Source organism: Perca fluviatilis, chromosome 2 (assembly GCF_010015445.1).
Source record: "Perca fluviatilis chromosome 2, GENO_Pfluv_1.0, whole genome shotgun sequence".
Taxonomy (NCBI): Eukaryota; Metazoa; Chordata; class Actinopteri; order Perciformes; family Percidae; genus Perca; species Perca fluviatilis.
Window position 1 is genome coordinate 6,791,237 of NC_053113.1, and position 13,450 is coordinate 6,804,686.

At 42.7% G+C, this 13,450-nt stretch overlaps 1 long non-coding RNA gene across 1 annotated transcript; it reads right to left on the reverse strand.

The window, feature by feature from the left end:
* Positions 1-11,655: 11,655 nt before the first annotated feature.
* On the reverse strand, positions 11,656-12,385 carry LOC120549739. The gene is made up of 4 exons (XR_005637424.1): positions 12,346-12,385; positions 12,082-12,247; positions 11,833-11,934; positions 11,656-11,742 (listed from the first exon to the last, which is right to left on the reverse strand). It is a non-coding gene; the product is annotated as an uncharacterized LOC120549739 (long non-coding RNA).
* Between the last annotated feature and the right edge of the window lie 1,065 nt (positions 12,386-13,450).

The window sequence follows — 13,450 nt, forward strand, 5'->3', positions numbered from 1 at the left end:
AGAGGGTCATGCGAAAAATATATTATGACCCAGCACACCCTGGAGGGTTAAGTGGGGTGCATAAGCTCCGCAATGCAGTCAAAGAATGTACGGGGGTTACCCCGCCAATCCCTGCGGTTAAAAAGTTTCTATTGCGACAGGATGCTCATACTCTACATGCACCTGCCTTGAGACATTTCCCCAGGAACCGTGTGTTAGTTAATAGTATCGATAAACAGTTTCAGGCCAATTTGGTCGATATGGCTGAATATTCTGTAGAAAACGACAATGTTCGGTATATATTAACTTGTATCGATGTGTTTTCTAAGTATGCCTGGGTCAGATGTCTTAAAGATAAATCGGGCCCCAGCGTTACAAGTGCCTTTAAAGAAATATTGTGTCAGGGGCGTGTACCTGTGAAACTTCAAACAGACGAGGGGGGAGAGTTCTATAATAAGGGATTTCAAAGATTAATGACTCAGTATAAAATTTATCACTTCTCTACATCAAATGAGACAAAAGCAAGTGTTGTTGAGCGTTTCAATCGATCTTTTGAGACTCGTATGTGGAAATATTTAACAGCTGTTAACTCGCGTAGATACATCGATGCATTGCAAGATCTTGTGAATGCTTACAATAATTCATATCATAGGTCAATAAAAATGGCACCCTCTGCAGTGGACAACGAGAACAATCTGTACAAACTAAAACACCCCGGAATGATTGCTTTTAAATTTCAGCATGGCGAGACCGTCAGATTGTCAAAACATAGGGGAGTGTTTCGTAAAGGATACCATCAAACGTTTACAGACGAGTTTTTTACAATAGCAAAGCGTATAGGTAGGACGCCTCCTGTTTATATACTAAACGACAATAGTGGGGAGACACTGACAGGCACCTTTTACGAGGCAGAGTTACAGCCCGTAATTGTAGACAAAAACAAAGTGTTTAAAATAGAGAAAGTTGTGGCTAGAAAGAAATCCGGTCGTAAAACTCTAGTACTAGTGAAGTGGTTAGGCTGGCCAGACAAATTCAACTCATGGATCTCTGAAAAAGACATAGTTGATGTGAGATAAAGGAGCGATGACACAGTCTTAAACTAGTCACTTTGACTTGATAGTGCAAGACATCGGAACGATGAATAAGAACGGATTTTTTGCTACGTTACCTAGTAACGCATCACCACTAGTTTACCCCAATAATGAGATTTGCCAGTTCAGAACAAAACTGGCAAAGCCGATCATATTATCACAGGCGTATGAGGTGGGTCTTATTGAGATTCAATACCCCAGAGTCTGGAATAGTTTTACGGAGAATGATTCCAAAATTGAATTCTTTGACACAAAGACAAAACTGATCAATAAGATACGGTTAGCAGTAGGGTATTATAATACGATAGCCAGTGTTGTTAAAGAATATAATATGAAATGTGCATCTACCCCGACCACGGCACACATAACTATGAACTACAATCAGGTCACTAATAAAATATTCTTTACTGGAGGAGATGGGTGGCAAGTGGTGTTTAAAGGTCGTCTAGCCGAAATTCTTGGATTTGCCCCAGACACGGCGTTCGATATACGCATTAGACCCCATTTAAAATGTATAGCTCCGCACCCTGCCGACATTCATGGGGGGCGCTATAATATATTTATCTACAGCGACATTGTGGATTATCAGTTGGTCGGGGATAGTCACGTGCCACTACTCCGCTGTATAAATATCTCTGATGAGAGTAGGCGCATGCCCACTCTGACCTACGACACACCCCACTACACATCGTTGTCACGCACAACTACGGACATCCAAATAGATTTCGCAGGCGCGGCACAGAATCAGCTCATCCCGTTCTCATACGGAAAAGTAGTTGTTAAACTACATTTCAGACCTGTGAAACAACACTAAAATGATGCGTAAAGCATGCACAGCTGATGATGGGAGGTACCTGACCTATTATATGAATCAGGCCGGTGGGGAGTTGCCAGGATTCATAGGAGCCAGTACGCAGTATGGACACGGACTAGGGGGAATATTCAGAAATCTATTCCGAATGGCTGTGCCGCTTTTAAAAAAGGGGTTTAATATAGCCAAACCTCATCTGAAAACAGCAGCCACCAGTATTATTGGCGACGTTGTATCTAATGTCAGGAATGCTGTAGCGGCCAGACAGCAGGGAAACGGTCTCATGGTGTACAGGCGCAAAGCCTTAAAAAGAACCCCACCAGGATGTGGGCGTACCCAGGCTGTGAACAAAAAGAATAAAAACGCAAACAAAAAACGGAGGGTCGTCAAAAAGAAGAAGACGACCAGAAGTCGCAGAGCTCCGACCCGACTCTCCCTCATCTCAGCAAAAGACATATTCTAGAATAATCATGGCATTCATTCATAATCAGTCGGAAGAGTGTGTGAAAACAGAATTGGATCTGTTTACAGTTCCTTACACCCAGACATCTATCGAAAAATCATCATTTGTAGAAATTCCACCAATGTCCGCCCTAACGGACACGGGTCCTATTGAGTTTTTCATCGCTGCTAGCGGAGAAGATTATCTCGACCTTAACGATTCATATCTGTACACACGTGTAAGGATTACAAATCCTGATGGCACAGTGCTGGCTAATGACGCGAATGTGGGTTTTATAAACTACCCCGGATGTAGTCTCTTCACCCAAGTAGATATAATGTTGGGTGATAGACTGATTACACAGTCTTCGAATACTTATCCATATCGAGGAATTATTGAGGTTTTACTGAATTATGGAAACGACACATTGGACACACAGTTTAGCACGGGTCTATTTTGTAAGGACACTAACGGAAAAATGGACGAGAGGTCTATCCTCGGCGATAATATGGGGCTGAACCAAAGGGCTGCATACACCTCCGAAAGTCGTATTGTGGAGTTAATATCACCAGTGCACGCAGATTTGTTTTTTCAAGAAAAACTGTTGTTAAATGGGGTGGACATGTCACTTAAATTCATCCGGTCAAAAGATGACTTTGTTCTTATGACCCCCGGAAATGTTCAATTCACTGTAAAAATAATGTCTGCCAGTCTGTTTGTAAAGAAAATATCAGTGTCTCCTACTGTGAGACTAGCACATAGCAGAGCGCTACAACACACTAATGCCAAATATGCTATTGACAGAGTAGCCATAAAAACATTCTCCATACCGGCGGGTACGCGCGTGTGCAACCAAGAGAATTTATTTATTGGTCAGATACCTAAGTTTGTTGTCATAGTTTTCGTCGATAATGAAGCATACACCGGGTCGTATGCACGTAACCCCTTTAATTTCGGACACCATAATACAGAGTTTATAGGCCTATACGCTGACGGACAACCTCACCCCGCACGACCTTTTCAACCACATTTTCAAAGAGGGCAATATGTTCGTGAATATTACCAGATGGTGGAATCAACAGGCCGCCACTTAAAAGACCGACCATTGTCCATAACACGTGAGGATTTCGGGGGCGGATATACACTATTCTGCTTTAATTTGGAACCTGATGGAGGGGGGTCCGGAAACGTTTCACTGGTTAAGACAGGCAATGTGAGATTGGAGGCCCGTTTCCGAAACCCACTCGCACGCACGGTGACGCTGATCTGTTATTCTGTTTTTGACTCTGTAATCGAGATATCTAACCGGAGACAAGTCCTATTGGACCACTACTAATAACATGAATACAATTGAGCTTACCAGCGTCCTTAGAAAAAGAATGAATGGGGAAGTAAATTTCTTGGGAGTCAGGCCTTGGGACCAACTTCCAAAAACCATCATTCGCAAGCTGCCTGCGATGCTGGTGATAAATACTCATCCAAGTTATATGCCAGGTGAACATTGGTTGGCTATATACATAACCGAAAACAAACATGGATTGTTCTTTGACAGTTTTGGTCCTTTACCTACCGCTTTTCGTCGGGAAATCAATCATTTTCTCTTAAAAAACTGCGTGGAGGTGTACCATTCGGGGGTCCAAGTGCAAAATAATTATTCTACAACCTGTGGGCAACATTGTGTTTTCTTTTTATGTCATATTCAGAAAAATATTCCTTATACAAAAGTGTTGAGCCTGTACGGTTCTAATCTTGTATGTAATGATACATTGGTCACTCATTTTGTTAGCAAAATACATCCAGATGTGTGTCATGATCAGAAATTTAAATGTGTGCAATGTGCAAGTGTTGTATATAGGTAAAAGTCTTGGGCAATGATGTTTTTTTTTTTCCAATAATAAAGAATGCAGAATATATCCATCTTACCATCTCTTTATTTATTTATTTTTTTAAATACATGGTAAAACAGTAACACAGTAGGGTAGAATACCTGAAAATTTTTGAAAAACAAATAGTGAAATACATTCAACATTTTCCGCGTTTATTTTCAATAATGTCTTTTAGGTTTTCACAGTGGGGAAAAACATTTTTCGGGTGTCAGTCATAGTCAATAGGAAAATTATGTAAAAGTAGTATTAAAATATAAAACAAACAATACGTAAAAAATAGAAAAATAGACAAGATACAATCATTAAATGTCTGCGCAGCATGAGGGCAAGAGTCTTTTTTTTTTAGGTTTTCACAGTAGGAAAAACATTTTCTGTGTCACAGTCAATAGGGAAATTAATGTAAAAATAGTATTAAAATAGAAAACAACCAATATGTAAAAATAGACAAAAACAAACATTAAATGCCTTTGACAGTTTGGCGATAAAAAATAAATCAAAAACTAGTCCACCGTGTACTGGTCAAGGGTGAAGCCAAGCGTACTGTCCTAGGGATGAGCGGTGTGCTTGTACCTGTCAACGAATGTTGCCTAAGGGGGGCATCAAGACGAGCTGCCCTATGTCTGAACATGTCTGGTGACCGTGCATCAGTAACTGTGTGATGACTATTAGCAGCCACAGGGGACAGTGTTTTAAAGCCAGTAACAGCACGACGTACAGTTGTGTTTGGAATTACGGATAGGGGTATGTTTAAGAGCGCTAACGTCTTTAAAAAAACATTCCACCCCGCAGGTCTCGAAAGGTCTGAAACATTGTTAGGGGTTGTCACACTTTTCAGTAGATCATACAGATGACTGCCTGTTACAGTCTTATCTTCAACAACAATTTCCCCATTATTTGTCCACGAGATGTGATCGGTATTACGGGATAAAGCGGTGAGTATGTATTCAGCGTTGCGTTTATTCCTGGGTGGCATATGTGCCAATATCTCTGATCTTATTATATCGTCTTCTACGACTATGTCTTGTGACTCAACACCTGTGTCATCGCCCTTAGATGCATCATGGGGTAGGGATAACGTAAGTACATTCTTCTCACGCGCCCCCAGTTTTACCAGGTTTAGATACTTCTGCAAAACACTGGAATATTTTTTGGCTTTTTCATATACGTCAATGTCGGACTGGTTTAGTATATCACTCATGGCTCTGTCCAATTCGTTTTGCACAGACTGCCTCAAAGAGACGCTTTGAGGGTCTGTGGATTGATGATGCTGTAATGCTGCTAGCTGCTGTTGAGGCACCAGATACATTTTCTGCGTGTGTTCCATGTCAGTTCCTGTTGATGAGGCTAGCTATGAAAGGAATTGCAGCCCCCAGTAGAGGCAATAGAAAACCACCGGTTTGGGTAATTGTCTTTTTTTTTTTTAAATGTTTGACTTTTTTATCCGCGATTAGTCTGATAACCTTCTTCTTCTTTTTCAACAACTTGTACTGAGTACTAGACAGAGGTATATTCCCTCTTAAAACGTTCAAAGCTATCTCGCACAGTGCATTAAGAAAATCTGGACTAGCGTTGCTCACAATGACACCTCTAGCACGGGGTGCCGCCTTATGAAGAAGGTCCAGCAGAGCGAAGTTCCGTTGCATCCGGATTGACATTATTACACCCTCTGTTTTCTCGGGACATACACAACCTGCCGTGGCGATATCAGATCTGTTCTGAGGCGTAAATTATCTGGGGTTTTGGATTTATAATCTATCATGAGATAGCCATACGGTGAACTTGTTGCATCGTTAAATGCCTCTAAAAAATTTTACTATTTCTGGGGAACATCTGACGTCCTAATAAACTCATCTGAATCTGGTCTCTAGGATTTTTGAACAAAAACATATAGCTTGTGTTCAAACTGATTGTATGACTGGACTTGCCTTGTATAAACAGATTCTGCACTAAATATATACAACTTAAACGTCTATGGTGCACGTATTTTGTGAAAACATTTTGCACCTCCAAATTACCACTGGCCTGGTTCATAAGGTCATCGATTACTAGCAGATTATTCTTAGTAGGGAGAAGGGGGGGGCGCCCACGGCGGTCAGGAATATCTTGCACAAAATTTATATTCGCTGTTTTAAGCATCTGATCGTATATCGGCTGCCAGCAAGAGTAAATGTATACGATGTTATCGATCTCGTGTGATATTACTTTTGATGAATTTTCGATAATATCTTTGACAAAATACGTTTTTCCGCAATTTGAGGGACCGCTAACAACTGCACTGAATGGATGCTGAAGCCGTCCATCAAAACCTGCAATAAGCTGGCTACTATTATTATTATTAGTAGCCATAAGGGAGGGTTGTGAAGTCACAGAGCACACGGCGCTTATTGTACACGACCTGCACTTTCTTGGTAACTGTGTCGTTTTTGAGATGAAACCGCTTTTTGTCGCGTTTTATGGTGAATGCGCTAGTGGTCAGATGGTCTGTGGACTGGCGATTGGCCACAAAAGACTGTACAAGACCTATTAGTGACTCGTGTGTAACAACTTGTGCGTTCTGCGAGTTGAGGGTCACGCCTTTACACTTCACCTGGGTTTTTCCTTGAGCGGTTCGATAAGCATAGCATTTCGGCCCCCCCGAAACAAATTCTGTTATATAATCCTCTGTAGGAGAACCACAAGCTTGTGCGTGATTGAGCTCATCTGTCAACTCTCCAAGATATGGCCCCAGAGGGGGGACCCACTCATCTTTTTTGGTTGTGAAAATGACGCTGTCTGTGTCACAATAAAGAACTCTGTCTTGCAGCTTATCCAGCAAACCGTACAACTCCATACGAGCATAGGCGCTGGTCATAGCCCCGATGAACACATTCACATCTTTTACTCTGGACCCTTGACTCTCTGCATGGCGCCACTGAACAATGGCAACCTCTGGAGAGATAAATGAGAAGTGTCGAACGTCGAAAGCATCGCTGAACATGAGCTGTGTGAAACGTTCTGGGGCGGTTATGAGCTCAGCAGATGGCATGTCGTTACGCATCGCAAAGCGACCCCAAAGACTGTTAAGCAATAGCTTATTAAGACTTCTGACTGCCGTGTTAACGGCTATCTTGTCAGACTCAAGTTGTATGCCCTCACGCTCGTAGTAGTCCTCTACGTACTTTTGTTTCTCATCTTCCGTTTTGATATGCCCTGGGTATCCGGAAGCCTGCTGCTTGAGTTTGAGAAATGTCTTAACATAGCCTTTAAAAAGCTGGTCAGATTTTTCCGGAAAATGCCAAACCTCCGAAATGGTGACTACGTGGTACCCCTTCTCCACGGCTTTGTTTAGTTCAAATGTCACCCACACACGGACAGCTGTCTCTCCTGATCGGTGGGGTGAGTCGGCAGCTGTCTGATTCAACTGCTCAGCACAGAGGCCACATAGCGGGAACATCAGCTTACCGTGACAGCGATAGGGGAGAACTGGATGGTACAAGCCTCTAGGGGGAGCCACAGTGCATTTCACAAGGCCAAAGTATGTTTTTAGGTCGTCAAAGTCACGGTGGATTATCTGAGGGTGACCGATGGGGTAGTCTCTTTGTGCCTGAACCATGGGGTACAGACTTGTAAAGTCATAGTATCTGATTTTTTCATCACCTTCTGTCTTGTGATACAACTTAATTGCATTTGTTCGCCCTCCGAAGAGGGCTTCTCGGGGGTTGAGACGCTCTGGTTTTTCATATGTCGACATGAACCTTTTAACGTCTGGATTATTGCTCACATTGTGCTTCCAATCACATTCCCACTTCACCACAACCGTTAGCCCATAGGCAGTCTTCAGTGCTGACACTCTGTCACTGAACTCCTTGAGCAGCTCGCCATGTGTTTTTTTATTTGTGAGAGGATTGATCTCGGCCTGTCCGTAACACTTATCACAACTATGGAAGAAACATCCGTTAAATTCGTAACACGTATTTGTGGTGGGGCAGTACCCATCAACAAAAAACGGCCCAAAGGCCTTTTCACCTCTGTTAAGAGCGTGTTGGATGTCGATGTTGTCTCTGTATGCTACATACTGGAGCCACTGTATTGAGATGTCTGAATACGTTTTGTTTTGCTTTACGTACGATCCCTCATAGGTTAGTGCCACAGTGTCTCTGGGGATGAACAATGTCTTAAACACTCCCATGCATGATCCAGCTAGTGTCGTAAATGTAAAGGGGTCTAGACCTGTACAAGCAATGAACGCGTCCCTGTACATTTTACATGCCTTAACCAGGACGACCACATCGTTAATGCAATAGCGGGACAACTCTGTCTGAAAGTTGAACCGCTTGTGTTTAACAGAGTCGTACCATTCCATGAATGCTTTCTTAGACGGCTCAGTCATAGAGTCATAGCCATAGAGTAGAGCGGGATAAGGGACCGATGTATTTCTCATTCTGTCGCGTATTGAAGGCGTGTGGGAAATGTCCTTTTAGCACGTCAGTGAAACCCATTGCTGCAGGGGTTTTAGCTAGTGCCATGGGGAGAAAACTGAATGAGTCAATCCATCGCTGTTTGTATTTAGAGTCTACAATCACGATCACCCTTGAACCTCTCATGATAATACTAGGACAGACACGCTGACTCACCAAATATTCCAAAACAACGTAGCTGTCAAAGCCTGAGGCGTTGTGGGCGATAAAGGTGTAGCCTTTATATTTCTTTTTTCTGTAATGACTGATGAATAACCCCACACATTTCGTTGTTTCGAAGCAGTGCTTTTCACCTTTCATGTTCATAGTACACACATAATTAGCCTCGTGCCGGTTGTCATTGTATCTTGTTTCGAAATCGTAAAAGATGTACTTATCATTACTTTCAGCATTTTCGAGCGGCTGTATGTAGCACTCATGAGCTGAGTCAACTACGTGCTCACCACAATGGGGGCATTTCGGCAGCCTACAGGTGTGTTTTTTGTTTTTGGACACCCGGTAAGTCATGTGACAGGTGTCACAATATTTGAGTCTGTCACATGGTATGATGCGATGCTTTACATCAGGCTTTTTATGTTGATCAAAGCATTGCTTTGACTTGCATATGCGCTTACAGTCGGAGCACCTGATAGTTTTCACTGGTATACATGCAGTGAGACAGACATTACACCTCAGACTACAGCTGTGGTCCAGTGGCTTTTGATAGGCCTTGTAGCAAGTATCGCACACGTACTTAGAGCCGAAAAAAGAAGTTTTGTTCACAATGAGGTAGAAATGTTCACCGTGTAAATACAGCCATGCAGTTTTCACATGCTGTTCGTCATGCGTTTTGAAAATCTCTGTTTTTTTACGTCCGGCTGTGTGATGGAATATCACGATTTTCATATTCAAATGTCTCTGAAATCTGTCAACATCAGAGAACGATACCTTGCGCGTACATTCAAACCCAACATCCCTATATAGCTGCTTTGCATAATCTATCTTGCTTTGGCTGAGGTCATTCTTGCGTCTACATAATGGGCCAGACAGAGGGCAAAGCAAAGATTCTCTTTGTCATTGGTTTATTCAACCGGATTGTATAGTGCATTACACTTATCAGTCAGGATTTCATCGTAGCATACCCCCCAGATCTAGTCGAGCCCCACCCGACATATTGCGTGCTAGTGTCACAACGAATTCTAGCGAATCATCGGCCAATGAGGTGTCGTTACTTTGCATAGCGTCTGCAATTTGCTCCAGAAATTCATCTGTATTATATTTATCGTTTGAGCTCAGAACTGTTTGGATAGGTGCCACTAAAGCAGGACCCCGTAGCTCTACATTTAAAATGCTATCCTGCGCTGCAGCGTCTAAGGCCCTGACGATTAACCCTGTTAGAGTTCTGTGTACTTGGGCTGGTACGCTACCGATATTGCACAAATCGATATTTCGCAGATCGACATCTTGACGAAACTCTGTTGCATTAAAATGAGGAATCTCTCTGCACGATATCTCGGATGATACCCTAGACAAACGCCCCTCGCCACACTGCATCGCTGCCTGTGGATTTCTAGGTGGCCCCATGTAGGCGCTGGTGGAGGGCTGGGGGTTTGTATAATCATCTGAACGTATACAATTTGACGATTGGACACTCGCAAAACATGTTTGACTTTTGTAATCAGGATTTTTTGGCCGGGAGGTTTCGACACAGTCCACAGGCCTGTCTGGACATGCTAACGGTGGGGTGTGATTTGATGGCTGATTGGCGACAAGGCTGCCTGTTTCGCGGGAACTGTAGTACCATTGACAGCCAGCCGTCTATTGTTCAGAATATCTTGGAATTTGCTCCCCAGCTTTTCGCACAACTGAATATATATGCATCGTGATTACACTCAGCACGGCTATAGTCATCTGCACACATAGCATCTACATTGGTTTCATCGTTGTGTACATGTCTTTGATCCGATTTTTTACGTTTTTTGGCGGGGATTTCCATTTTATTATGTTATTGAAATGTTTATTTATTTATTTTTTATTTTTTTTTACAGACCCTTATGACTGCTTCACATCATGTTTTTTTTTTGCTACTGTCTTCTGTGAATATGGTTATCAGCGGTGTTAGTAGTCTGTTGAGAGCTACTGCGCGCTGAAGATGCCGCGCCTCCGACGCTCGAGGTCTCTGGTGTGGCTGTCTAACGCTGCAACCAAGGACGTAACTAGATCAAACAGACTTGTATTGGTGGCTTGCAATGCCCCCCTGCATTCACCAGACTATCGATGTGTTTTTTAAATTATCAACTTTGGATTCTAGCTGGCGATGTATCGCATTTGACACGGTGTCGGTGTGAAGTTCGGCAGCAGAATTCAGAAGAGGGCCTCATCCTCAACTACTGTTATCTGTGCAGGACGGTTTATGTGATCAACTGCTTCAAGACTGCTGTTGGTACTAGAACAATCCAATACTTGACCACATTGAAATACCTCATCAATATCTTCTGTATTTACAGAGACGTCTGATGTTGCATGAGCGGTGGGATTACTTTAGCTTTGGGTCTCTGACTGATGGGGGTGTTTGGAATATAACACACACAATCACATTCTACATCACCCTCCTTCCCATGGCACTGACAGGCTTCCTGCTCAGGTGAAATCGAGTCGCGGTCGGTCTCTGATGATTCTTTGCTCTCTCCTTCAAAGGGTGCCTATGAGGTGGTAATAAAACACAATTGGTCACACACACACAAATCCCCTACAGGCACCTACCATAAACACAATGCCCAGTACCCCATCCCTTCAAATGTTTGACTATCGCTGCAGACCCCCGATCATAAACGCGCTGTGCTACACCACCATAAAACACGATAACAGGTACTCACCTCTTCAGCTCCGGCTTTGAGGTAGCTCCTGGATTGGGGCTATTACGTCCCTGGGCACCGCCGTCCAGCTATGTCCTGGAGCTCTGCCACATCCCCCATTGTAAAAATTGTTGAGGCGCATCACGCTGTCTCTGTGGGAAATCTGATGCATCCAATGAGGGTGCGAACAACTCCTCTGACCCGCGATGCACTCTCTGTAAATCTGCGACAGCATTTAGCGTCTGAAAGCACAAGGGTACCACTATTAATATATATAAAAAGATTTCTAACGCGTTAGCTGATTATATGCTGCTAGATACAGAACATGGTACCTCTATAGTATAAGAGGGGACCACTGCTATCCCAGTAGAAGAGGCCTCATCCAATGCAACGGTCGAGCATGCATGTTTGAGCGGGAGAAGCACCCGAGGCTCCTGAGTCTCACACACACACACACACACACACACACACACACACACACACACACACACACACACACACACACACACACACACACACTTTTATGAGAAAATCACACCTTCTAAATATTACATGCTTATTTTTGTTTCTTATCAACTTACCCCAATAGTGGTCTTCCTTATTCTGCGAACGCGAGATGGCATGGGTATAACATTGCCCCCAAATAGTTGCGGTGACTCACAGGGCTGACGGGGTCTTCGGTTTTCAAAGCATGGGTTTATCAAAACCCCTGCACCACATTGTCGCTTTTGTAGAGGTAGAGACGACCTATACAATAAGACAACACATAACACATTGTAAAAAAAAAAAAACGAAAAAAATAATAGTAACACCTAAACATTTCTTTTTTCTTTTTAGATAATTACCCTCTTTCAGCTTTCTTAGAGCGTTCAGCTCGACTTCTTTCTTATTACTCCAGTGGTCTGGATTTAAGAGTTGACTTATATTCTGTAATACTGGTCTCCCTACATAAAATCAGAGCAATAAGGATACATGTAAGATCATATGACGACATAAAATCACATTATGCAACAGTGTCTTGTCAATATATGTGTGCATATATATATATATTTTACCTTGTTGAAAATCATCATCATCAGAGTTCCAAGAAGCATTACTCCTAATCTTCGTAGAAGGCCCTGTTGATGCAGACTAGCTAGATAAACATACATTGAACAATACGTTTTTAAACTCATGAAATTGTATTATATGAAATGATATATATCCTAGAATAGTGTTAAACACAACGCTGCTTTTTTAAATTTACGCACCCCTTTTTAGACATGACTGCAAGATGTCTTCCTCTTGCTTTTTCTCCACCAAACGAGGTTAGAAAAAAAAACACCGTTGGTCTGGTTGAGAAGGGCGATGGAAAACGATCGGACAAGCTAGCTGGCTAACAAATGCTAGCTAAAAACGTCAGGGAAAAGAGGCCAGGTAGGTCGAGACAACGTCTTTTAAAAGCGGACAAACCACTCCCTGTGTGACGAGCTGCCACTCTAACCCTACCTCCACCTCTTCCCCCTTTAATCATAGGCCAACACCACTTTTTAACACCTTTCACATAAATCTAAATATATTACCTTCATACGCCCCCTACGTAGATGCGCCCACAACGACGACGTCATCACGCACTCCGGCAGCGAGCACAAAGACTCCCCCCCAAACTGCCTTACAGGAATACATGATTTAAAAACTTCAACAAACTCTGGCAGAACACTCCATACAGGCACGGCTATGTTTTGCACGGGTCTCCCTTTCCATCATTGGGACCAACAAACAGGGGGCTATTGATTTTATTTATTTCTGCATTTTATTTTTAATTGTTAATAAAAAACAAAATAAAATAAAATATAGGTGAGGAGGGTGACTACGTCAACCCCCTCCTTGAGTGGTGCACGCAACCCGACTATACGCCCTAATCTGCCCCGTACCTTGGAAAAAAAATAAAAGTAAAATAGTAAAATAAAA